The following is a 27905-nucleotide window of genomic DNA, read 5'->3' on the forward strand; positions in this document are numbered from 1 at the left end:
TTTATCAAAGGAAATTGGTTGAAATTCTCTGTTAAAATACATTTTTTTTTGTTAGTACGAATCATACAATAGTTAGAACAATCACAATTATATGTTATTCACTTGGCCTTGTTTACGCAATATATACTTTAAGAAATTACAGAAAAAAAGCCTTAATGGGCTTTCCTATAAATTCTGTGAATAAATAGCTAAATATATATATATATATATATATATATATATATATATATATATATATATATATATATATATATATATATACTGGCTTTTATACACAAATGCCATGGGTGTAAAACTCCCCCTCCCTCATTGTAGAAATAAATCACCACATATCCGCAAACAAACACATACACACACACACACACATCCCAATAAAGACAGAAAACACTTGGAATCACGACACGTTTCACATAATCATCAACGGAGTTAACTGTCAATTTCTTCTATCTTTTATCCCCATAAATGGTTCTCCCTTTACACAACTGTGCGCTGTTTAACACGCAGTCTCCACACGCAAAACCTTCCACTTCCATCATACAGAAAAAGTGGAAGTTAAGATCACTTAAAATCATGTATTGTTACATTCTTTTTTCCTCCTCCTCCTCTTCTTCCATCTATTCGCTCTTACTCTCCTACCTACCCACTCGTTATGCACTACGTCACACACACACACACACACACACACACACACACACACACACACACACACACATTGAGACAATGATTTTCGCCTCACTTGCACAGCTTCACGTATTGAAGTGCTGTGAGTAAAGCATAACAAGTGTCACTACTACATGTCTCTGATAACATACCCCACCAGACCAACAGCCGGCCAGAATTCTCCTTGCGAATGTTCCATCGTCGATTCCTTCTTACGATCCTGACGGCAAGAGGTTCAGGGGAACGTATAAATGATGGTTGATGTATCGCAATATACTCGACGTTTCATATTAAGTAGAAGAGGAATTGGAATTTAGCACAGGCGTCTCTGTATATATATACATATATATATATAATTGTTGTATACACCTTTCGTGTCAGGATTGCCTGTCATGTTTTCTGGTCTCAGTAAAACGAAACTACGGGGGATGGACGTAGCATATTCTTCCTCCGTTCATCATACAACGTAACATCCTCATACGTGCTTCCCATCTTCATACTTTTTACCCCTAACCTCCTCATTCTTTTCCCTATCCTCATTACTCTTTACCCATAACCTAATTTTTCCTCCCATCCACATTACTCTTTGCCCCTTACTTCCTCATTTTTACTTCTTAGACGCATACTTTTTCAGTACCTTATATTCTCCTGATTTTTTTTTTTTATCCCTCCTCTTCAGGCTTGGCCTTGGCAAGGAATTTCGTCCGTAACCGGAGACTTCGGCATAAAATTAAGCACAATCGGAGACACTACGGAAGTCAATGAATTTTTCCCAGTGGGAGGCGAGGCCTGTGGACACATTAGCCAGATTTTTTCACAGTAAATTTGTACCTTTTTTTCTCCCTGAGGTGAGTTGTGGGGTCATATGTCTAAATCAAATTCAACTTTCAGATTTTTTTTTACCGTCTGTTTTTTGTTGTTTCCACTTTACGAAGTCACATAGAGAGAAATGTGGTAGGAGCGTAACACATTTGTATGTCTATGTTCATAAATATGTGTTTGATGCGAGTTTTACACTAGTGTTGGCCCGTCTCTTAACCTTGTCCATATACAACGTTATCTTAACCCTGTATAACACACATACACATCCCAAGTATACACCACTTATTCATTCATCGACCAGCCCCAAATGCGGATGATACACAACTGGGATGGTTGTCAGCCCACTGCCCTGTCCTGGACTCGAACACGGGCCCGTTTGGGTGATGAGCTGCAACACTAGCCACTGCACAACGAAGACAAGTGTGTGTGTGTGTGTGTGTGTGTGTGTGTGTGTGTGTGTGTGTGTGTGTGTGTGTGTGTGTGCATTTCCGGGATTCGAACACGTGCCCGTGAGATCTGGTGTGAGGAAAGAAATATATATATACCCCTCCTTCCCCCCTTTTGAACTGCCAATAATGACACTGTGATTACTTTAACAGTGTAGCCCGCACAGTGCTGTGTGTTCTGGTTAATATCCGAACCACGGAGGAACCCAGTTCGCAGGATGAGGGAACCGAAGTAATATCTATATAAGCGAGGAAGAGAACTTATCATAACAGCGATGCGTGAGACACATGGGTCAAATTTTGAGGTAAATCTTTTCGGTGTTCGATGCACCAGTTGTGTTGTGTCTCTTTACGAGGCACGAACCCCTGCCTCACGACGGCCCGTTCTCTGGTGTACCAGCAGCAGACTGCGGGAAGTGATAAGTTAACTCGCTTTAAACTCGACTCTGTCGAATAAGAACGATGATTAAGAAGAGCCGACCCAATACGTGAGACTTTTCAATATATCAAGCAGAAGTGTATAGCGAATCGTCATTATTCTTTTTTTTCAGCATCACTTGAAATGCGTATGGTCTATGACGTCGGCAAGTCTGGCTATGAAGCAGTGAAGTAAAGACAAATACATTATCGGAAGCGACAAGATAATAACATAACGCGATGGCCGTTGGATTTCTACAAGAAACAGGAAAGCAAAAAGAGGAATGATTTTTTTTTCCTTTGTGTTTCTTCTAACGATCACCAGTTCCTTATATTCTGCGCTTGAACTATACGTCTTGAACACTACGTATCCGATTCTGAAGAATACAGTATAAGTAATATTGTTACACAGGATCTATTCAATTAACGTAAAGGTGTCAGCTAACCCAAGGAAATGAACCGTTCAAATTTCTAATGCACGAAATATCTATTTCTTTACCTAACACCTCCCTGCTGCCTGGAATATAAAATTCAAAAGGAGGTCTTTACCTCCCATGGGTATGACAGAGGACCACACTGATAATCTCAGCCATACAGCTGCTGGAATAGATGTAAGCCAACGAGTTCGACAGCTTGTCTTTGAATGTTGAATCACCTCGAAACCCGGGTTGAACTCCATGATTCGAAGTCTCCCACATCACTTTTATGTGGGAGCAAACTGTATCTGTTTGCATGACTAAAAACAGCAGGCTAGTTTTGAAATTGATACGGTCTTACATGCATGAAACACATCATTTCAGTTTCATGACCCGAAATGCATGTACCAAACCGTTTCGAACAATGTATCTGAATGTCGGTCTATGATTTCTGTGTGACTGAGAAATATAAGCATTCTATATTTTGCTGAAATATAGGATGACCGTCTTCCAGTCTTTCACAGCTGCAAAGACAATTACAAAATGGTTACTTGGATATATTTTCATCTTATGGTCTCCGTTGTCCACCCGATGAGCTGCAAACACTACAGCTCAAGTTCCTAGATGTACATATTCAACACATTCTTAGATCACATAATATAACATTCCATCTCACGTATTTTCTCAATCCGATCCCACCGATCTCGGCTGCCATCGGGTTAAGGATCAACATTTCCTTTTCCCTCAGTTATTTCCTCCGGTTCATATACGATGGGAAACAAATATAATCTTAAAAAACAAATGGAGTTTTACTGATGATGGCTCGTAAACAAGCTTCTCTTACCAAATGTGGAATGTCTAAAATTCTTATTATCATCATTGCTATTATTGTTATTATCATTATTATTATTATTATTATCATTATCATTATCAATATTATTATCATTATTATTATTATCATTGTTATCAATATCATTTCATCATTATTATCATTATTATTACTATCATCACCATCATGATCATTATCATTATCATTATAACTATTATCATTAATATCTATGTTACTATATAAGTTACTTCTATGAAAAATTTTTTCAGTGTCAACCTTATGAAAAAAAAAAATACGGTCATTAACACTGTATCTACCATTTTCTGAAGAATAAAAACATCAATAAACGTTTAACAAGACTATCATACATTTCAAAATACGCTCACACACTCTTCCCATTCCATATCAAATACTCATTATTTTCCTGAAGAAAAAAAAATTGGATATATCTTCTCTATATACATTAAACATAATACTCATGTTATTTCCCAATAAGAGGAAAAAATTAAATTTTCTTATATATCTACAATATACGAGTGCGCAATTTTACCTCTTACACATTCATTTACATTCTCAGTCCTCATTTTCATTTACTGTTAACATAACAGCGTCGAAGCAATCAATCACTGCTGGAAAAAGAAAAAAATCTTTTTTACACTGCCGTCCTTAGAAAAGAATTTACAATCATGATCACCTTTCGAAGGCAGTGAAAGAGCACTGGTATGTTCCTGTCACCGTGTGTTTGTATGTACCGTACGCACTGCACGTCAAATGACGAAATGGAATCAGTGATAAATTTGGTACCAATTTTCTGTTACCGAGGACAGAAACCTTCTGGTTTCTGGTCGGTGCACTGAAGGTCTTGTATGATGTAGGACGGGGTTGTAAAATCGTAGAATAACACGTATGGTTAGAAAATGAAGTCTGTATTATTACATATCTATATCTATTATCTTTCTTCATGGTATGTTATGGGGCGGTGTTATATTTTTCTTTTTCGCAATAAGTGAAAATACGAAGTTGGAAACTTTCCACTTTTTCCTCTAACGTTATCATTAGAAAAGTTGTTATAAAAGATTTGAGGAAGGTTGACACCTTATACCAATTTATATCATATTCCTAAACACTCTTAAAGAACGTTCAATTAATTCTAAGGTAATCCATAACATGAAAGTAATAAACCTGTGATTACCTTTGTGAAACAGTTCATCTTGCATTTCATTTCCATTGTACGGAATTTTATATAAAAATGCGCCGTTTCCAAAATTCTAAGTCTATGAAAGATTTTATCTAAAAGACCGATATCAAATAAAACCTCAGGATGTTCATGCAAAATTCTACAAAACATTTTGATACGCTTCTTAGCAACCAAACGTTTTCAGCTGAATATACATATGGCAATTAAAGTCCGTCTCAGTAACATCTACTCCAATTAACATATAAGAAAACATGGATTACCAAATTCATCACAGCAGACAAAAGGAAGACAAAATCAACGATTCCACCAGGTCTTAGATTACAAGAAAGAAATTTTTTTGTCTGATGGTCCGATCTTGTCGAAGTGATACCTGTGGAATAGAGAGAGAGAGAGAGAGAGAGAGAAAACACTATCTCGGGTGGAGAGATAAGGCTGCAGAGAGGTGATAACAAGACAGATGATAAGGTGGATAACATTAAATTTCAAAATTCTTTTACGGTGTGTTAGAATGTATTCCTGGATATGAATATCGAATATACGGAAAAGCAAAAGTAACTTAATTTTTGCTATTCATTTTTTTCGTTGGGAATAACATGTCATACAGGTCATCAGACACGAGAGAAAAAGTCATACAGAGGGAAGTGAACATAGAAGCCACGGAAGGTAGTGAACATTTAAAAGCACCGAAAAAAAAGAAGTAAATTTAAGAACTACAGGGAAAAAAAGTGTAAATAACAGTATATAAGGTGTAAAATAAGTCCAAGACGGAAAGAGAAGTGTAAATGACACGACGGTAAATGACGGTGGGCACCTGTGCCAATGTGGATGTGTAAAATAGAGTTTCCCACGAGGACAGGAGACAGTAAATATAAGAGCCACTAAGGACGATGCTGGCTGGACAAAGAAAGCTGCCAATGGTATCGACACGACCGTATTGATCACTGGGCCTCAAGTCAGCTCAGCTCTGGCTCCGGTGGTGAGACCTCCCCAGCGCCACAAGTCAAACACCGGTCCTTCTGGCACACATTCCCCCCTCCGCCTCCTCCTCCTCCTGCCTGCCTCCTGCTGCAGCCCTCCTCCTCCTCCTCCTCCTGCCTCCCTGCTTCCATCATCTCCTCTCCCCTCCTCCCTTCCCCGAAACACCCATCCACCCATACCCCCCGCCACTATCACCATCTCCTTCTACCAGCAGGCTAGTGTGTGGTCTTGGCTGCCCCTTTCCCCTCCTAAACCCCCCTAACTCCATCCCCCACTCTCCCCCCACCCTCCACTTCTCTCTCTCTCTCTCTACCCCCCACACACACACTCCCTCCCTCCCTCCCTGAACACCCAACAACCTTCCCCACCTCACATCAACCACTCCCCTCTCTTCTTCACCTGCATAACGAACATTCATTCCTTGTTTTCTGCCTCTCACTGCTCTCTCTCTCTCTCTCTCTCTCTCTCTCTCTCTCTCTCTCTCTCTCTCTCTCTCTCTCTCTCTACTCCATGACCGTACGTGTCTAGTCACTTCACTCCTTCTTATCTCCCCTCCCCCCACACTGTCATGCTCCCATGTCCTCTGGCACGACACTCCCACATTATACGAGTGTAAGAACTTCTCCCAACACTTGTGTTCTGCATCACAAACTTTGCCCTGTACGGTACACCACAACCTCGAGGGCCCATACTTCTCTCCAGTACTATATTTTGTAGTGAACTTCATTCCTTTCCCTTTTCGATATATATATATATATATATATATATATATATATATATATATATATATATATATATATATATATATATATATATATATATATATATATATATATCTTTGGTCCTGTAGCAAACAATGCATTTTGCCCTGACAACAGTGTGATGACCAATGTCCTTTATCTTTTTCCTTAATATTCATGTTTTACCTCAAAATTCAAACTCCTTCTCTGTGCCCGTGGAATTTTCCCTCTCCTTCTAACGATCGAGTTGGACTTCAAACGTTTCGTTAGACGCCTCGTTTATCAACGTTACTCCAGCTGCTAGCCAGAGTTACATTAGATTAATACGATGTTGTTTAGCCTCCATCCCTTTCCCGCAAACCGTCTTCGAAGAGAAAATTACAGATGAAAAGAAATCCACAGAGCTATCAAGGTACATACAGAACAACGACACTGCTTCACAGGTACGAACTGCTTCACATAAATGAAATGACTCCTACTGTTATCGGGATCATCTGAATCGTCTGGCCTTCTCTGAAATTCAACTTCCGAGATATGAAGAATCGTACAGGGGTCACCAGCGAGATACAATCCTCCACCTACTACATTACGACACACTTGGAAAAGAGGCATTGAGGAATTCCTAGTAGTTGATATACGTTCACGGCCTCTTGGTTTTACGTAGGCAGATACAGCGATCACTGAGTCCCGGGCTGTGTATCGTTCTTGAACACGACGAGATACAGCCTTTTGAGCACGACGCTACAGCCCTTGAGCACAACGGTACAACACTTGAGCACGACGGTACAACACTTGAGCACGACGGTACAACACTTGAGCACGACGGTACAACACTTGCGTACGACCGCACAACACTTGAGCACGACGGTACAACACTTGCGTACGACGGTACAACACTTGAGCACGACGGTAAAACACTTGGTGTTCATGGTGATTCAATTAAAGGACATCTTAACACTCAGTCAAAAAAAGGCTGAAGAACTAACTGTCACTCACCCTCAAAACTGTCGGTCTAAAGATTTTGTGAGATGTTACGGTCTACGGAACAACTCGCTAACAACACAAGACCCACTGTCTATAAAACTTGTAAAATTCTCCAAACATTCTCTGTCCACGCGACATGAAAAGAGAGTTGTAATGAAGTACCAAGTTATGCCAAAACGTCGTCAAAACCTAACTCAAACAATGTCAAAAAAAAAACAAATTAAGGTTTGAGAACAAAGTTAAAAATCCCTGCAGTAAAAAAATATGCCGATGATACGCCACAGTCTGTCGCAAGTGACCTATAAAACGTATGCAAAACTTTAGTGTTGGTAGGAGAGCGATATGGAAACTGTGTGTGTGTGTGTGTGTGTGTGTGTGTGTGTGTGTGTGTGTGTGTGTGTGTGTGTGTGTGTGGCTCTTCCTTCCAGTATCTCAAACATTTAGGGAACACTTACCTCCAACGCTAATTCTTCTTTCCCGCGCTGTGCAAATCACTTCCTCCTACAAGGCTCCCAACGACTTACCTGAAGATAAAGGAAGAGAGAAAATTAAACTCGATTATTCGCAGCCATAATGAACGGTTCAGCTCGTACAAACAGTGTAATCAACACGATGCCATCAAGAACACACACACACACACACACACACACACACACAACAAAGGTAGGCATCAAAGATGGCGAAGGTCTCAGAGCAATACAGACGAATTATGATAAGGCTTAGTGGTTAGTAGTGGTGGTGGGGGGTAGGCGGGAGCTTTCAGACATCGCACGGTAGGGCGTTCATCAGGTGAGAGCGTGCTAAGCTTCTGCACCCAAGCTGTGGTGGATGCTGATAAGATACAACAATGTCGCAGTAGTCCCTCATCAGCAAGGCTCTCACTGTGGCCCTCGCGTCTTCCTCCTCCCTCCCCACACGGGGCTTTTTCTTTCTCAGGTCCCGTCTCTCTCTCTCTCTCTCTCTCTCTCTCTCTCTCTCTCTCTCTCTCTCTCTCTCTCTATCTATCTATCTATCTATCTATCAATCGATCGATCCATCTATCAATCTATCTATCTGTCCATCTATCTATCTATTACGCTTTGTGTCCCTCAGGGAGAGAGTTTTTCACTATATATATATATATATATATATATATATATATATATATATATATATATATATATACTTCAGAGAACAATTAACGACATAAATGATACAAGATATGAGGCAAACGAAGCGTGTATTGTTTACGGGAATAACAAATATAATCAAAGAAATAACAGCAATAAAAACCATTAACTACTCAAATATTCAAAAAAAAAATCATAATTAGATTATAATTATAACGTGTAATTACATTAGAACAAAGGCGAATGATAACAATAAAACAATGACAATTACATCAGAACAATGAAAAATATTACATTAGAAAAACTATAATTAATGGCATTAGAAAAATGACAAATAATTACATTAGTACAACGGTAAGACACCGCTCTAATAAATGTGCTGTTCCAAAACCTATCATGAAGCTACTGTCTCTACTGTCTCTACTGTCTCTAAATATGTAAATAATAATATTATTACAAGCACAAGACGGATCCTTAACGTTGTCCTTGGCAGCTAAGAACAAGAGCTCAAGGGTCGCACTGTCTTGTTCAGAGCTCGCACCGTCGCGCTCATGGATCGTACCTTCCGTGCTCAGGGATCGTACCATCGCGCTCATGGATCGCACCATCGCGTTCAAAGATCGCATTCTCAACCTTACAAGTCGTACCGTTGTGTTCAAGAAGAATCGTACCGTTTTTTTCGATGGAATTCAAGATAACCCTTGAAAATGCCCTTCGTCCCCTTCAACCGTACAGCGACGGGCTCAAGACCCTGCGGTTCCTCGATCCACCAACTGTCTAATAGACAGAGAGAGAGAGAGAGAGAGAGAGAGAGAGAGAGAGAGAGAGAGAGAGAGAGAGAGAGAGAGAGAGAGAGAGAGAGAGAGAGAGAGAGAGAGGAAGCCGTTGAATAGTTGAGGACTATCGTAATAACTGGTGTTCGTGTTCGTCCTGAGCACTACCCCTGTTGTTGTGGTGACCTAACCCAGCGAGGTCACAGGAGCCTCACAGGTCCCAGCCCCGGATTTAGTAAGGTTCTAATTATTTATTAACATTTGTACATCATTTTGCCCCTCTACTGAGAATACCATTGAGTTACTCCTCCGTATTATTCGTCTGTTGGTTATATCCTCTTAATAAATGACAGGCTTTGGTCAGAACTACTAACTGGGTCTATGGTATGTACTTAGAATGTTATGGTACGGACAGGTGTATGGTAATATTTATAGTATGTGCCTAGAGGACAGGTGTATGGTAATGGTTATGGCATGTGACTGAAGCCACAGTGTATGACTGAAGCTACAGTGTGTGACTGAAGCTACTGCGAATGTGTGAGACTGCGCTGTGACTGAATCCAGGAGTATGACGAAAACTACAGAGTCATACACCGAAACTACAGCATGTGACCGAAGCTACAACGTATAGCGTAAAACTACACCATATGGCTCGATCCAGCACGGGTGTATATAATACAAGAGCGACAGCGCAGGGACTGAAGGATGTGTATGAGCGTAGCCAAGGAAATCAAGCATACTACAGGATAAGAAAAGGAGATACACAAGTCAAGCTACAGGACACGACTGCGACTACAGAGCAGTATTTAGCCTGGTGGAAGGCGCCGTAGCAGCTGGACAGCGCGGAACTCAAACTTGCGGAACATGGACTGAAGATGACGGGCATATGACTCAGACCACAACATATACATAGAACTGCTGGGACCGTGTGACTGATCCTTGGACTTATCGCATACGTAAAAGATGTGCGATTTTCACAAAGATGTAGCGAGCTGAATGCATTCGTTACCCTTTACCAAAGAAGGGAGTAACGCATGATTCCAAACGCTCGAGAGAAAGTACCTGCATCTCTTCCACACCAGAAGCTTCGCTCTAACAAATCTGTTGACCCGTACAAACCTCCTTGTTTTTAAGTCCGTTTAATTCTTAATGCATAATTCATTAACCTTTTGCGTTATTCATAATTCAAGTACGTTTCACTGGCTGCCGCTGTCGAGCTGATTCCTTATTCATTATCCTCAATTATTCTTGCTGTCTCACTCCTCGCCTCGTCCGTCATTCTGAGGATCTTCAATGATGCTCCGTAGCTTCGCTAATAACATTTCGCCTGCCACACTTCCCCTCCAACTCTATTCTCCTCCACTGCCCTTCTAGTTTACGTACTGTGGACTCCTTGGCTCTGTGTTCCTCCCCATCATTATCATCGCTATTCTATTACCTCAATTAATCCATTTTATTTTTCGCTTTAACTTCTTGACCCAAAGGTGTCTTTTAGCTCCATCAATAAACATCTCGACTCCCCAATGCCTTTGGTTCATTTGGCCAAGCTGCCTTCTTTCTCTGCCACCCTTTCTCTTCAAGAATTTCTTTTCCTCCTCCCTTCCTTTCCCCTGCTCCCTCACTCGTCTGTGTCCTTGTAGCTCATCCCTCGTGACTTGTCGCCCATCTGCCATTCCCCCTTCATAACATCACGCATCTGCTTCTTCTTTCTCTGCGACCCTTTCTGCTTGCCTGCCTGCTTGCCAGCTTTTCCCCCCACTCCATTTTTTTGTTCCTTCCTTAGTGCCTGCAGTATCATCTTTCTTTCCCATTCCACTGGAGATCTCTTATCTATCATCTACAAGCCTTTTCCTTTCTATTCACGCCATTTATCATTTACATATTCTCTTTATTCTTTACCTCCTTTCGTCATTCGTTCTCCCATTCCTCAATTCCATATTCTTCCCCTCAGCTCACTACCCAAGACCCAGACCTCCATCTATATTCCACCTCCGGTTACCTCGCCTTAATCTCATCCGCAGTCGTCTTTCAACTCTCATCTATCACTCACCAGGACACCTCATTCGTTCCTTGAGTTAACTATCCAACCATCCACCTCATTCCTCTTATCCTCCATCCTTCCCACATCCCTCACCACCCTTCCCACATCTCTCACCACCCTTCCCACATCCCTCACCACCCCTTCCCATGTACTCCAATCTCTTCCTCCACCTCACAGTAGCTTTGTCCTCTTTACTCTTACTATCTTTCCCTATCCACATTCTTTATCGTCTCCTCCCATCATTCCTCACCCATATACGCATGATCTGTCCCCCATATCACTATCATATATCATCCACCAATCATTTAAACCCATATCCTTCTCACCCTCTATATCACTGCCCCCCATTCCCCCCCACACGTGTCTATCCTCTCCCATCACTACCAAGCAAACTGGACAAACGTTCCGACTCACAAAAATAAATAAATTGAGTTTTCCTGATTTAACAGCTCCCGCGCGTTTCTCTCTCTCTCTCTCTCTTTCCTGACACTTTAAAAGGCCACTACATTTTCCCTAACAGTTTCCCGCGAACACAAGCAGTTAAACCCGTAGTCGATTACTTTTGTCCGTGATGGGCCTTTCTAACAGGACTAAAATGAAAAGTGCAATTATCTCTTTACCTTCCCTACCCAGTTACCGTGTGAGGTAAGAAGAGTTAGTGTGGCCTGTGGGAGGGAGTTCTCAATGTAGGTTTTCGGGGATTGGAAATCTGGATTCATTTTGCGGGCGTTCTTGTACGCCAACACATATGAAGATAAAAGTATCATTCATCTACTCACACGTATCTAAGAAATCATCTATTATGTAATTTGGCCTAATGATTACCTTGTCTTTTATTGTTTTGATACCAGTATATTTTCAACGTTAATTCTTTATCTACTCATTTATGGCTGATTAACTGTTAACGTAATTTTCCCTAAGCTTACTTTGTCTTTATGTTGGTTTAATACACATGTATTTTCACCTTTCATGGATGTGTTACGTTGGAGACCTGATTTACACTGTATTCTAATATTCTGTCCACAAGGTCCAGTAGTAGAACTTCACAATACAGGTAACAGTGGCTGATTTGTTAATCCCTTCATGGTTTAGATCAGTCAGACGTAAACATAAAGATAATGAGCAAAATGTACAATTAAACACTATAAATATCTTAAAATCATTTCCATAGAATTATGCTGATGTGGCAACTCACGAAATTAGTGAGAATAAGAGATTATTTCTGACATTAGAAAATCTCCGGAGAGGAGATATGAATCAACTATATTCGGATGAGTGAAATACAAATAATATAAATTTATGAACGAACAGAAAATGACAGCGTGGACTGAGGTTTATTCCTTTAAAAGAATAAATCACAAGGCTTATGTGTACGTAACCTTTCTCACTACAACTTCTGTATCATGACAAACCGTCACAAGTTAATAACTTTACGATCTAGATACTGACTCCATCTACACACACACACACATGTAGTACAAAGACACAGAACACACAGCACTAAATAGAAAATGTTTCTAAAGCAGACTTACACGTAAATCTGAAACAGCTCACAGACAACACTGATTTTCGAAGGTTTCCGCCCAGAGGCGTGATGTTGTAAATGACAACCATCAAACAGAAGATGTTTCTTGAGTTTAGCTACGGCTTGCGTAAATAATACAGTAAGCAAATGAAAATCAACAGCGACGTGCAGGATAATACAGTAAGCAACAAACAGTGTAACTATGACTTGTGAAAATCATACAATACACAACCACACTTCACCTGTGTCTAGCGGGACGACCAGTTTAAAAGTAAGTTACATTGGGGTCAAACTGTTTGACACATTTAGCTTTTTAGTTTGATTTTAGGAATGGTTCTTTTTTTTCTGTACCATGGTAATTACTTTAGCATATATTCATCCACTTGTAATTAATTCATTATTCATATATTCGTATGTTTTCAGTAACGATATCCACGGAGATCAAATATAGGATTTTGTTGGTGATCTGGACGAGCTAATATCAGCGTTCTTCTATTCCAATCAACATCAAGACGGCAAAAGAAACCCACCATCGATCCCTAACTTCTTGACTGATGTTTCAAGCAACATCGGCTAATTCTTGAGAAAGAAAGAATCAGGTAAATTTCGAATTGGCACTTGGTATGTTTTTTTTTTTGTGTGTGTGTTACAAAGTATTCGTTAAGGTAGACGAAATATCTTCCTCTTTCTCATACCTAACTGCTTTTCTTACGTTATAAAGCAGCGTCAGTAATCAACATGCAATGGCTTCACTTTGCACGCATCAAGTCTTTAACGATTATGTACAATGCGCTGAAGTTACAGTTTACTATCCACGGTCATGTCCCAAAGATTATTCCATGGTTTACCATGACCGCTTCATCTGCCGTCCCTCGGCCCACCGAAAGCACGTCGTCCCCGATATACCACATTGCTCCAATTCTTTTTATCCAACGCACTTCTGTCGATCCTGAATATTCAGGTCCCGATATCCCAAAGCCTGCTTCACCCTATCCTTCCATATGAATATGTAAGTAGAGACAGAGGAAAGATGTTAAAGACAAACAGAAGAAAAATTTTCATATAGATTAACAGCAGGGAAAAATCTTTTTTTCCTTTTTCAACCCATACGTTTTGCAAACATTCTTTACATAATAGTGTAATATGAAAAATGTATTATAGTGCTCTAGTTGTATTCAAGAAAACCATGAAAATCTAAAGTGAACAGAAATCTTAAAACTCAATTTCTTCCTTATAATACGATGTTATCAAGAAGCTAACATGATACTTAATTCCTCAACGAGTGAAATTAAAAGAAAAAATATTTCCTTGATTCCTGCATCAACACAAATAAACAATAAATAAAATGCTCCAAAATTTTCAGAAAATCATATGAAATAGAGAATATGTTTTATATATCATATTCGCGACTGAAATATAAATCTGTATTTACTCAACAAACGAAGAATATTTGAACATCTATTTATAGTAATTTACAGACAAGTAGGGAGAGGAAATATATGATAATTCAAAAATTTTCATTCGATAGAAAAAAGATGTGCAAACAAAAATATACGAAAATGCAAGAACGTCGACCGATATTTATCTGAAATTATCATAAGAATTTGGGATATATTTTAGAAGTGACAAAATCATCTCTCTCTCTCTCTCTCTCTCTCTCACACACACACACACACACACACACACACACACACACACACATCCACAACCCTCTCAACATAAATCAATTTTCATCAGCGGAAAAGTGCGATTAAAATGGCTTTGTGTTAAACTGTACAGAAACGACTGACAAAACTGAGATGATGCTGAATTCATCGCCGATGGTGTTCAACGAAAGGATTGTTCGTTTTCACAGAAGGTCTTCATAAAACACTACTAACACTTTACGGCATCAAATGTCAGAATGTAGATGTGGACATTTTTACCTTGTCCTTCTTGGAACTATGTAAGTGTGTGTGTGTGTGTGTGTGTGTGTGTGTGTGTAAGATGTTTATATACATCATTCGCAATATAACGAATAAGAACCCTACCTACGTGCATTCACCAGAAACGTCAGTCCACAGTATAAATACATCAAATATTAATCATACAGAAAATATAGATGAAAGCTGACCCCGTCTCTATCAAAGTCCAGTACCGCTCTAATATATACAACAGAAATAAATCCTCTGGTCTGGGTATTTGCAAACAATAAGCGCCTGTTTAAATAAAAGCGCAGAGCCGAAGCAAACCACACAAAAGACCAGGCAATACCAACCAAAAAGTCTCCACTCCCATGTATACCAACACTGAACCCCTCTCCCAGATACGACACCCAGAGGCACTTTATAACCACCATCAAACACCAGTTCTTCTCCCATGTACGTTGAAAAATAATAAACGCCCTCACTCCCGGGCATACCATTTAAAATCGCCTCTCCCACAGAAAAAAAAAAAGAAATGCACTCAGTGAGCACTGTTTCTGGCATTACTCAATAAAATACACACCCAGGTACACCCAGGTACATCAGTTATTTAACAGTACCACCGTTTCCCGGGTATATTCATTAAAAGCGGCGCCCTAGGGTGTGTCCAGGCGCCACTCTAACCTATATTATACATGTACAGTCCCCTGACGGCTCTCACAAAACACTGCTCTTCCCGGGTTAGGTTCAATAAAAGCTCCCCTCAGTATTGGATCAAATAAAGCAAGGCTTCCGGGAGCACAGCATGAAGGTGTACCCAAACATACGTTGAAAAAAAAAAACGAAAAAGTGGGAGAAAAATAAAGACGTTCTCATTTTCAAATGTGCCACTTCCTGATACGCTAAGATAAAACAACACTATAACTTATATAATTAAAACTTACTACTCCCAATATATCGTATAACATCACCATTACAACGTACATCTAATAGAAGCGCTGCTATGAAGTATTCAATGTATAGAACATCTCAAACATACTAGAGAAAACCTTAAAATGCTCAAGGGAAAAACAAGAAAAAAAGAAAAATCAATACCTTTTACAGTCAGTGAAAACAATGTTTCAAAGTATAACCAAAATGAGCCTATCGGCCAGTAACACGTCTAACATACACAAGCGACCCCCTTAACCCTAGTCAGTTCAGAGCGCACACCGTGGCTTCTGGGTAAATGCCTGCCTTGTGTGTACTACGAGAGCACTCGAGCGAGTGCTTGACTCCAGAGATTATTTTTGTGACGAGCCAGCGTCATGTATCTAGCTGTCGTCTACTCCCCCGTATATCAAGTACTAGATATATATACAAGGAGAAAAAGTGTACTGCATTCAGACGCGTCTTGCGAAATTTCTTTTCCTCGTTAGATAATCAGTAAATAACAATTTACAACCGCGAGGTATATGAGTCTGCAGAAAACTTTGCATAAAAAGTATTCCTCTTACGACATCGCTTTTTTTTCCCCTTGGAACACGGTTTTTCTCCGCTACAACACTTCAAAAAATGTAGAAGTGAAAGTATCAAAATTCTAAATCTCTTTGAAATACAGAAACTATCCTCAAAAGTCTTTATTGACAATCAATTTTCGAAATCAGCGAGCATACCTCCCTCCTCATCTACCTGATCTTATATGTTTTTCCTGAACTTTTCTATGATCATAAATAATATCAAAAGAACCTAAATGATTGGTTACCGTTTTACTGTAAAGTCTTGTATCTAAGTACTCCCATAATACGACCCAAACCACCTTTACCCAGTCTCTTGTACTATGATACCCCAATTCCCGTCTCCTGTCCTGCTCCTCGACCAAGTTAACGTCTAAATGCCTCCATTGCTGTCTTGGACCTTTCCCTTCTACATGTGAACACTCTTGTGCTGTACAACATCCAATGTCTCTCCCATGATTCGTCTCACGAAGTCCCCTACATCCCGTACACCGCGCCAGTCTAACCTGAAGACTGATGTCAGCCACATCAAGCCTGCGCTTTGAGAAGAGTGTGTGTGTGTGTGTGGGTGTGTGTGGGGTACCTCCCTTGACACATCTTCAAGCCTGCCTACCTACCATCTCGACGTAGATCCCCGGGTAGAATACGAGAGGATGAGCCCAGTTGTGTTCCATTAGGACACCTCAGAAGGCTCATCGCTTCCTTTGTGTCTGAGATAATGAAGGCGATTCGAAAATGAATTAATATCTCGCGGTGTTGCTTACAGAAACTGCTTCTCCTTTGTAGCGAGGATGAGTGGATGGGAGAGCCCCCCAAAATGGAGAGATGTGTGCGTGTGTGCGTGTGTGTGTGTGTGTGTGTGTGTGTGTGTGTGTGTGTGTGCGCGCGCGCGTCTCAGAATCCGAGCTACTCTCGTTCTTAATTAGGAGCGCCGTTAGGGTCACTCTTGTTCCCTGCTATGGAACAGACGAAAGGGAAGGTACGTGGAAGAGGAATTTATCACAGCAAGTAATTCCACCACCTGTGGGAAACCCTGTTTGTTACCCTTGTTTATCTGAAGTATGAACCAAGGTGTAATGTGCCACTCACTTTTCAACTGATCTGTTTAACACGGTACATTCACGCTACCACGTCTTCCTTAACACTCTTATCGCGATAACGTAATCTAATAAAGTAACTCTCATCTGTATCACGAACGCCATGGAATAGATAAAGTTCATGCAATGATAAACTTACTTAATAAATAAGTTATCCTATAAAGGTTATCAGTAAAGAGGTACACAACAATAGCCTCTAGATAAAATCTAGTCAAGTCGATAGACAGACAGGGAAGCAGGAATCAACGCAGCTTCATAGGAAGTGCAACTCTTCCGCTCTCACTGCCGTAGAGAGGTGAGGGACGTGCATGCCACAACGAATTAAAGGCTACAAACATCATCCAATCCCTTATAGCATCCCGGAACCCGGGCGCGAAGTTAGCTAAACCCCCCAAACTCAAACATTTAAAGCAAGACGAGTACGTTTGAAATCTTATGATCTACACCTCCCTGACTCGTTCGTTATCACCTGAACAACACATACACCTTTAAAGATAGTCGAGATCTATCTCGGCGTCGAAATGATAAACTGTTAACGTGCTTCGCTTATATCAAGGAACCCCATCGGCTTGTTACACAGGTCAGGGAAAGAAAACACAGGGAGTAGCAAAAAAGGTTTAAGAATGACCTCTCCTCTAGAAGTACGTACGTGGTGGATGCTATTACCACAGCCCTATGATACGTATCTTTGAATACCCAACGGGTTATTACGGATCACACGTACAGGACGGTTTATATACTTTCACAGCCACGTCTTTGGAGGAGGGGGGGAGAGTGAGGGGGGGGATGGATGATGACGACGACGACGCCGCCACAAGTATTAATAGCGTCTGAGAGACATGCCCTCCAAGAAGGCTATCTAATACAACACGGTCCACCAGCTTATCAAATCACCGTCGGTGAATTCAGCATTTACGTCTGATGAACGATATTGACAGATATTGGCCTGGGAGACGGCGGCTGGGTATTAATTATGCGATATTCCGAAATCCTTACATTTTTTACCAACATTTCGTATCTATTGACAAGATTACTGCCTGTGTGGATTGACACATCTCTACGCCGGCATGTTAACTATTGTGATTAATTAGTACTTCAGATCTGATTCAATCTTGTATGTATTTTCTTGTAGATCATATATATATATATATATATATATATATATATATATATATATATATATATATATATATATATAATGAAATGATGAAATATGACACCAATATGTCCAACACAACCGTGAGATATAATGAGGTGGAGCATATCTACATTCTTCACCTGTGCCCCGTCCGTACAATCCCCACTCATGTTTTAAGATAAGCGTGATGACGTCAGAGATAGACAGGCGTGCCAACCTGTGAAAGACAAAGTCGTCTGTATTGATGTTCTTCGGCTCTCCGAAGGCGAGGCTAAGGCTAGCACAAAATGGCGGAAGACCTCGCGTGTCTAAGGCGTAGATGCGTAATTTTAAGCAACATTTCCTTACGTCTTTCTCGGCTCGATATCCTTCTAACTTTTATCGTACCGTGAGAATTGCAGAGGCGTAGTTTTCGCACGCACACGTCCGCTGAAGTTTCCCCCCCATCCCCCACGCGCCAAAAAGCAGACTATATCTAAGCCAATATCTCCATCACACTTACTGGTCATTCAATGAGGAATTAGGGCGTTATTTTTGCCTTAATAAAGCTGGAAGGAGGCGAAAGCGTCAGCGTGTAACAAAGAGGAGGTAACAAACGTGCCTACGAATGGTCCAACCAGCCTTGTGGGATTAATACAACGCGAGGGAATATCTCTCTCCAGTGTCCGTCTTGGTGCCGGAGGGGGGAAATTCTATACATCTTCACTTCTCAGCGGCAGCAGCAGCAAGAGGAGGAGGAGCCTGAGCCTGGTAGCTTTCCTCCTCCTCCTCCTCCTCCTCCTCCTCCAAATCTTCGTGTGCCAGAGAGAGAGAGAGAGAGAGAGAGAGAGAGAGAGAGAGAGAGAGAGAGAGAGAGAGAGAGAGAGAGAGAGAGACGAGAGGGGTACCAGGAGAAATTCTGAAACATCTAGAATCCAATTTCCCTGTAACACTAGCATCCTGACAATCTAATTATGATGGTGTACCCTGGCTTCCCTCCCCTGCCGAGCCCTCGGGCAACCTTGGCTCTGACCCTTAGACGCTCCTGCAGCTTACACAAGATGGCCGCCTGAATTTCAATAGATTTCGCCTGCATATATATTGAAGATATCGTTAGCGTCGGGTTTCATTTCCGATCGTATGGGTTTAATTATGGTGCAGGCCAGTTGCCTTCGGGAGAAGGAGGGGGGGTTGGGGGGGTTTTGGGGGGTTGGGTTGGTTGGGTTGGTTGGGTTGGTTCCTCCCTCTTCCTCCTCCTCCTCGCCCGCCCCTCCCTCCCTCCTTCCGACCCCCATCCCAAGTGTGGTGCAAGGTGATGACTTGAGGTGATAATCGCCTTGTGGTGGTGATGGTGGTAGTAGTGTTGGTAGAGGCCGCCTGGTTACCTAGCTGCCTACAAGACCCCGCCAGCGCAGGAATTAAATGACGTTTCGTCTTCGAGCACGCCATCCATATTTCATCATATAAGTCTTGGGCCCTCAGCACAACACATCCATTAGCCGGCCAAGACCGAGCACTCCAACACAAAATGGCGTCCGAGATTCCCCCACATCTATCCTCCTCTCTCAAGCTCCCCCACCACCTCCTGCTCCTCCTCTCCCTCTACCACCCACCCTCACCCCCCCACACCTTCCTCCTCCTCCTCCTCCTCCGCCTCATCCTTCCCGACTCTCTTCCCTTCGGAGAAGCTCTTGCTCCTCCCACTCCGCGTCTCTCCTCTTGCCTCGTCCCAGCTTCTGCTGCCCACCTCTAACTCTCCACTCGCCCCGAGCTGCCTCTCTCTCTCTCTCTCTCTCTCTCTCTCTCTCTCTCTCTCTCTCTCTCTCTCTCTCTCTCTGCGCGCAACCCCCATAAACCTCTCCCCTTCCAAAATATCATTCTTATTTTCTTTTTTCTTTTTTTTTTCCATTCTTACTACACCGTGACTTAGTGATCTTCATCGTAGTCTATTTCATCCCTTTACGTCTTCCATGTTTAGGACGTGTTTTGGTCAGACTTTGTACAGGGGGGGGGCCAAGTGGAGAGTTAATGACCTTTATAATACGACCCTTTACCCTAGCTAACCCCTGGCCTTACTAATCGTCTGACCCCATACCTTCCTCACAGGCACCATCATTTTGCACCTCCCTCACCCACGTCCTTACCCGTGCCAATGTTTCCCATATAACCCCCCCCTCACCTTACAAACTCCCCCTACCTGACTCAACACCACCCCTCCTCCGATCAAATACCTCCCCTGCCAACAACCTTACTCAACACCTCCCCACCAACGCCAGCCTCCCAGGGAGGAGCAATGACACTAATTCCTATGTACAGAGACTTTGAAAAAAAGGGGAAAACGTTTAGTCTTTTTCACACTTGATTCTCATGTGCGGGTTTTCTGGTTTATCTCTGTCTTACTTTACATATCTAAACTCTCTCTCTCTCTCTCTCTCTCTCTCTCTCTCTCTCTCTCTCTCTCTCTCTCTCTCTCTCTCTCCTCCCCGACCACCGAGTGTCTCACTCATCCATAACATTATCCATCCATCACCATAACTCTCCCTCCCTTCCTCCCTCCCTCCCTCCCTCCCTCCTACTGACCCTCCCACTCTTCCAGGCTCCCCTCCCACTCTGTACCCCCTCCTTCCCTCTCCCCATCCACTCCGCCTCTCTCTCTCTCTCTCTCTCTCTCTCTCTCTCTCTCTCTCTCTCTGGAGGGGCACCTCTCAGCTGATGCGTCGTTCACACACTCTCTTCCTCTCTTTCCCAGACTCGCCTCGTGTTTATCCTTCACTTTGATTTTCCTTGTCATACTTTCTTCAAAACTATTGTCTCTCCTTTGACTTATAACTTGACGACAGTATATCAACATGTGTGTGTGTGTGTGTGTGTGTGTGTGTGTGTGTGTGTGTGTGTTTGATTACCATTTGTGTGTTGTGGGGAGAGAATCTTAACCCGTGTTGCCCCCGTCTCTTAACCTTATGTATATGTACCATGTCTTTCCCTCTTTGTTGTACACACGCACACACACACACACACACACATACACACACATACCTCAAGCGTCGACCAACCCCAAGTGTGGAAATGAACATCTGGGTTGACTGTGGACTGGTTGGAGCGTCCAGAATTCGAACTTAGAGGGGTCCACACATGAATCAAATCGGCGACGCAAACCATTACACCACGGAAGCCACTGTATGTGTGTGTGTGTGTGTGTGTGTGTGTGTGTGTGTGTGTGTGTGTGTGTGTGTGTGTGTGAAATACCAATGAAATGTCAGGGTTATGACGTTAAACACAACACACTGTATCCTATTTTTTGGAATAACTCTTCCATTATTTTCATTTCCACTTTTTTTTATCAACCATTTTACTCTTTTCCAATTTGCCTGTCATACTTTTATTCTGTTGTTTCACTTATCTTCTCTTTCCTTGTGATACTCTTCTGCATTTCTTTTCCTTATTGTGCTAAATTTATTGGTTCAACATCACAGTTTCTCTTGCCTGTGATTGCCCATTTCTCTTTGTTATTCCTTTACTAGCTCCTTACCTTTCTCCTCTTTAACTTTCACTTTACTCATTTCATATATTCACGGTCCTCTCCCATACATATTCCTGTGTTCCCATCTTTACTCTTTATTCTACTGTTCCCCGTTTTTACTTTTTCATTTCTTCCATCTCATTTTCTTTATTTGTGATCCTCTTTTCCATTACTTCTCAAAATTTTCATTTATCTTTCAAAATTTTTCCTTTCTTCTTGCTTACTAACCGTTCCTTTTCCTCTCCCTTTCTGTTCTGCAGCCTATTCTATTTTTTCTCTCACTACATCTTCTCTTTCTCTCTATCTCCCTCTTTTCTCTTTCCTCTTCCCCCAGAGCTTTTTACTTTTTTTCTCTCTCTCTGCGTTATCTCCATTTCCTCCTCTTCCATTTTATTCTCCCTCCTCCCCTACCCTTCTGATTTTCCCTCTATCTCCCTTTTATCCCTTCTCTTTACTTTCCTTCATATTCACAATTTTTCTCCTTCCTGTATTTTCCTAATTCATTCTACTTTTCTCCTCCTTTCTTCATTATCTTTCTTTCCATTTCCATCCATTTGTTTCCCTACCTTTCCTTCATTCCCTCTTTTTTCTCTCTTCTGTCCGCTTATTTCATTTCTTTCCTTATTTTCTTTACATATTTTTTTCAATATATATCCACAATTGTTTTAATTCATTCTTGTCTTTTTTTTTTTTACTTTTACTCTTTAGTTTCTCTCTTTTCCTCACTCAATCCTCCTCTTCGTGTCTTTCTCTATCCGCTACTTCATCCTCATCAATTTTTTTCTTCCATTCTCTTCTTTCTCTTTGTCTTTTCCTTTCTATCGCCCCTCATCTTCAGTCTGTACCACCATCTTCTTATACTTTTAATATTACTCTATCCCCTTCCATCCTCATTATCTATCTGTTTAACTCCTCCTCCCCTTCTTCTTCTTCTTCTTCTTCTTCTTCTTCTTCTTCTCTCTCTCCTCCTCCTCCTCCTCCTCCTCCTCCTCTCCCGTCCCGCATCTTCCCCTCCCTGCCAACCAACGAGAAGTGAACACATCACCGCCGCTGCTCTGTCCCCGAGCACGCGGCTTCGAATCTCCATATTTCACACACCCGGAACAATACGACCCCAAGAGAGGGCGGTCAAAAAACTGCTAATAGCAACCTAGAGATGTCTAGAACAACAAAGGCAGTAATTACACCGGCCACAAACGACGGGTTCTTTGCAATTACAACGGCAACATAGCGTCGAGTTCTTTGAATCTTTTGCTCTCTCTGACCCGTAATTATAACAACGAAAACCAGGGCGGGGTCGTTAATTAATCTATATGCAAACTAACGGTTATATAGAGTCGTACATGAGAATAATACTCGTACCAATACTTCTGAAAGGGCCAATACCGGGGGCATAATTTGTCTCCTTGTTTACCTCCCTCTTAAGACTAATGAACGGTATTAATTAGCGCCACCATCTTGAGATGCGGACGTGTGCAGGTAGGACGGGAAAAGAAATATCATCTCCCTTCACCCACCCCCCAACCTTGCACTTCCACTTTGAGCAGAGGATCTAACACAGGTCTAGCACCTTGGCCAAGAGCACTCCGCCTTTCATCACTATTAATATCGAGAAGGCTGAAGCCTCCGCCTCCAAAGTAGGCTCCATAAATTTGGGAAACATCTGAGAGTGTGCAAGTCAAAGCGTTTATGAGTTTCATATATCAAACTTGGCTCCAAAGGCTTCAAACAAGATGGCGACGCGACCGTAAGGAGAGAGAGAGGGAGAGAGAGAGAGAGAGAGAGAGAGAGAGAGAGAGAGAGAGAGAGAGAGAGAGAAGGAGAGGGAGGGAGGTAGAAGAGGCCATGATGATGCCCGCTGCGGTGAGGAAGGCCACTGGAGAAGCCGGGTGAATGCCAAGAAATTCGAAGGAGCGAGAAGAAACACGAAAAAAAAACTAACTGTCACAGAAATATTCGATATGTCGCAAAATAATTTTGGAAAAATCATGGGGACCTTAAAAAGCCTTTGGAAATGCCTCTCCATATAAAAAAGAATAAAAATTATAAATATTCTACGACCATAAAACATAAGAAAGAAGAATAATTTCATAAAGATCTAAATGAAAGCGAGAGCTCAAGAAATTAGTGGGTTAATTTTTTTTCTCAAACTTAAATTTAAGGAACTTTCTTCTATAAGACCATATGATGATTTTATAGAATTTAAGATATATGTGTTCGTGCGGCTGGAAGGAGTTAACAAATAAACACGGATAAAGGAATTCTAAATATGAGAGAAATGAACAACATCAAATACACAATAAACGTAAACGCTGGTTTAGCGCTCTGTCATAACAACTAGAAAAGTGAAGAGGAAAGCGAAAGATTACACAAACCAGCTTTAGGCCAGACTCATGTCAGCTCAGTTCCGTCTTTTTTTCATCAAAGGAATAAAACTCCTGAAGAGAACTTCAAACTTCAGGACTTGGCAGTAAGGTATGCAGAATCTGTTGTAGTTCTGACCAGTTTAAACCAGGCTACGCGTTTGTGGCATTCCGTGAGTCTCAAAGGTAGTCCAAGAGACTAAATGGTGTTTCAACAGACGCACAGATATTCCAGTAGTCTTGCCGGTATTTCCAGAACCTCCAATGTATATTGAGGAGTCTTTAAAGTATGACTAGAGTCTCGGTGGTATTTCAGAAATCCCTCTGGTACTTCAACATGAGCGTCTGGAGGCTTACACAATAACTAAGAATATATAACCTTGAGACCTCGAGTGTTCCAGAGTTTTAGGAGTAATTATGGAATCATAAAAGCGCCATGAACGTCCACAATTTCTTTCCTTTTATTCTTCTTCCTTGGAGTTCCCAAAGTCCCGTAATATATCCAGGTTTTATAAGACATTCTTTAGTATCACGAAATTGTGCAAGATACTGTGGTGCTCCGCGATTCTTGCAGGATGCTCCACGACTCAAAGCGTTACTTGTAAAGTATCAAAGAAATTTTTTTTTCCCCCTTTTTCAAGGACTTGCGTTTGTACTCTAGCGGTGCTAAAAGATCTTTCATGAATACCAGTGAGGCTCGCACTTCTAAGGGAAACTTTAATCCCAGAGAGAGAGAGAGAGAGAGAGAGAGAGAGAGAGAGAGAGAGAGAGAGAGAGAGAGAGACAGACAGACAGACAGACAGACAGACAGACAGATAGACAGACAGACAGACACACAGACAGACACACAGACAGACAGACAGACAGACAGAGTTTCCTATTTTTAATGTCTTGCATCACTACATCTCTTCAGCGAAATGGACATACACTTATACCCAACTTCCAACCGTAAAAAGTAGACACAATTCACACGCTTAACACAAGCTCGCAAAGACCAATAAAATGATGTGGTTGAGGAGAGGCTGAAGCACCTCGTACGGACAGTAAAAGGCCAGTTAAGACCAGCCATTCATTATTCCAGAACTGAAAGTAACAAACAACAACATTCTGGCTTTATGAACTATCCCCGGGTTCGTTTCCAGTGTGGGACACTGTCATTAATCCCGTGTTTTATTTTCTCCTTTCTTTCTCGCAAAGTGAATAACAGCGTCGAGCCTTCAATATTTTCCCCCTCGACGCTATTTCCCCGACCAACATTTCAGTTCATAACGTCACACGGAAGAATTCACACGAACATAAAATAAGAAACAACCGTGTGATCGTAATAGGAAAAAAATAAAAGAAATTCATATTGAGGGAAAATAATTTGTGCAAAAACTTCGGCACCAACACAGTGAAAATAACTCTCACCGGAGTGGACCATGAGGGGGTAAATTCACGTGAAAATCAACTGTTAGTGGCGGAGTGTACGAGAGCAAGGGGAAAATACAGGGAATCAATGCTCCAATTTACATTTTTTATGCCTGGGAGTATTTAGAACACTGCTGGGTCTGGGTCGCGTGTGTTCATCATTTACCCCCCAACCTCACCCATCCTCTCCCTCCTCCACCAAGCACTGCACATATCTGTCTGTGTTTATGCGTGTCTGTCTGTTTATGCACGCGTGTTTGTATGTTTGTCTGTCTTTTTATGGTTTTTGTATGTGTGTGTGTGTGTGTGTGTGTGTGTGTGCTCCTCTCTATATCTATCTGTCTACCTGTCTACATATCTTACTATCTATCAATGCACTTATTCATCTATCAGTCTATCTTCATCTTTCTATCCATGTATCTCTTCACCTTCCCTTTTCGTTTTCTATATATCTCTCTCTCACCTTCTCTCTCCCCTTTCGCGCCCCATACCTTTATCTACTTCACACCCAATTTATAACAGATATCCCACTGTCTAGCCCGTCCTCCTTCCTTCCTTCCTTCCTTCCTTCCTTCTTCCTTCCTTCCTTCCTTCCTACGTGTGTCCTATGTCTCAGGGTTACACTGGTGGGAGGCGTGCCACTGCAGCACCCACCATCTTGTAATATTCTTGTGGAAATTCTCCGTCCTCCACTTCGACTACTACATCAAGAACCCCTGGGGAACCGCTTTTGCTGTCAGCCTCACGTCATCCCCATAGGAAAGATACTGGACGGAGGAGGAGGAAGAGGAGGAGGAGGAGGTGGTTCCTCTCACCCTAATAGAACACAATTCGGATACCGTCCACAGTACACATCTCACGGTGGATAGTGAGGTGATTAGATTGAGGTTCGTCAAACGTCTTCCCCGTGAGGTATATTCTATGGCATTAAACCATATATATATATTTTTTTCGTTCGAAGGAATATTGACACAATCAATAATCCCTAACTTTTTCTTCTATATTGTTCTCTGCTTGTTTGACTCCTTTCACTGCACCATTTTTTATTCACATATATTACTAGACCTTATCAATCCATCCTATTATCCTCCTTCACTCTGTTTTCCTCCTGCAACTTCTATCTCTCCTTTAAGACCGGGGCATTGGAACCTCATTTCATTCCTCCTCATCCCTCAACTTATTCTTTTCCTTCAAGAAGATGCATGGAACCTCCTGTTCCTCCTCACCATTCTCCTCCATCCTCAAATTGTTGTTGTTCTTCTTCTTCTCCTTCTTCTCCTTCCTTTCCCTCAGCACCTTCTTCTTCTTCTTCTTCTTCTTCTTCTTCTTCTTCCTTTCTCTCAGCACGGGGTATGGAACCTGCTCTTCCTCCTCCATGTCTGGCGACGGCGGCGGCGGAGTCGCTGCTGTGTGCGGCGGGCAGGTGAGTGTGACAGGTGAAGGGGTTTGGAGAATAGCCACATACACCGCTTTGCTCTACAACCATCCACCCACCATCCTGCACCCCCTCGCTTTAAACCCTCCCTTCTTCTCCGGTGATTCAGAGGCGTCTCTTCTCTCGCTTTAATTTTCTGAGGCTGGCAAGAAATTCGTATAATTATATAACACTGTGGGAGGGAGGGAAGGCCGGCGCTCCTAATCTGACATTTAATACAAGAGGCCTTAGCGAGATAATTGCGGTAAATCTGAATTAATCAAACGGCCGACTTATCTGTTCTCCCATGATAATGAGATTATACAACAAAATTAATATACAGAATTTGAATCACTTTTTTTTTTCAGATTGTAACCTGTACATTATCAAGAAAATTGTCAACAATAGCAACATCATCTAGACTCGGTGTATTTGTATATACAACATGTAAAAATAACAGTAAGAGAGAATCAATGCTATTAAAAGATATCCAACCCTTTATCTGGCGCATGACACTATACAGAGGCAAATGATTATTATTAGATACGAATACATTCTTATCCGTAGTTCTCCGGCAACAATAATACAAATCCTTCAAAGTTGATGACCACAGAAAGAGAACTACATATGCGGTGAACGTTGGAGT

General features: G+C 41.6%; 1 long non-coding RNA gene across 3 annotated transcripts in view; it reads left to right on the top strand.

Annotated features, from left to right (window-relative positions):
- Window positions 1-27905, top strand: part of LOC139760086 (uncharacterized) — a 95021-nt gene that overhangs the window by 55224 nt on the left and 11892 nt on the right. For all 3 annotated transcript variants that reach the window (XR_011715232.1, XR_011715233.1, XR_011715234.1), the window contains exons 3-4: window positions 1340-1508; window positions 13362-13537. This is a non-coding gene — a long non-coding RNA (uncharacterized lncRNA). The remainder of the gene's footprint in view (window positions 1-1339; window positions 1509-13361; window positions 13538-27905) is intronic.

The sequence above is a fragment of the Panulirus ornatus genome, chromosome 35 (genome assembly GCF_036320965.1).
Source record: "Panulirus ornatus isolate Po-2019 chromosome 35, ASM3632096v1, whole genome shotgun sequence".
In the NCBI taxonomy this organism is placed as follows: Eukaryota; Metazoa; Arthropoda; class Malacostraca; order Decapoda; family Palinuridae; genus Panulirus; species Panulirus ornatus.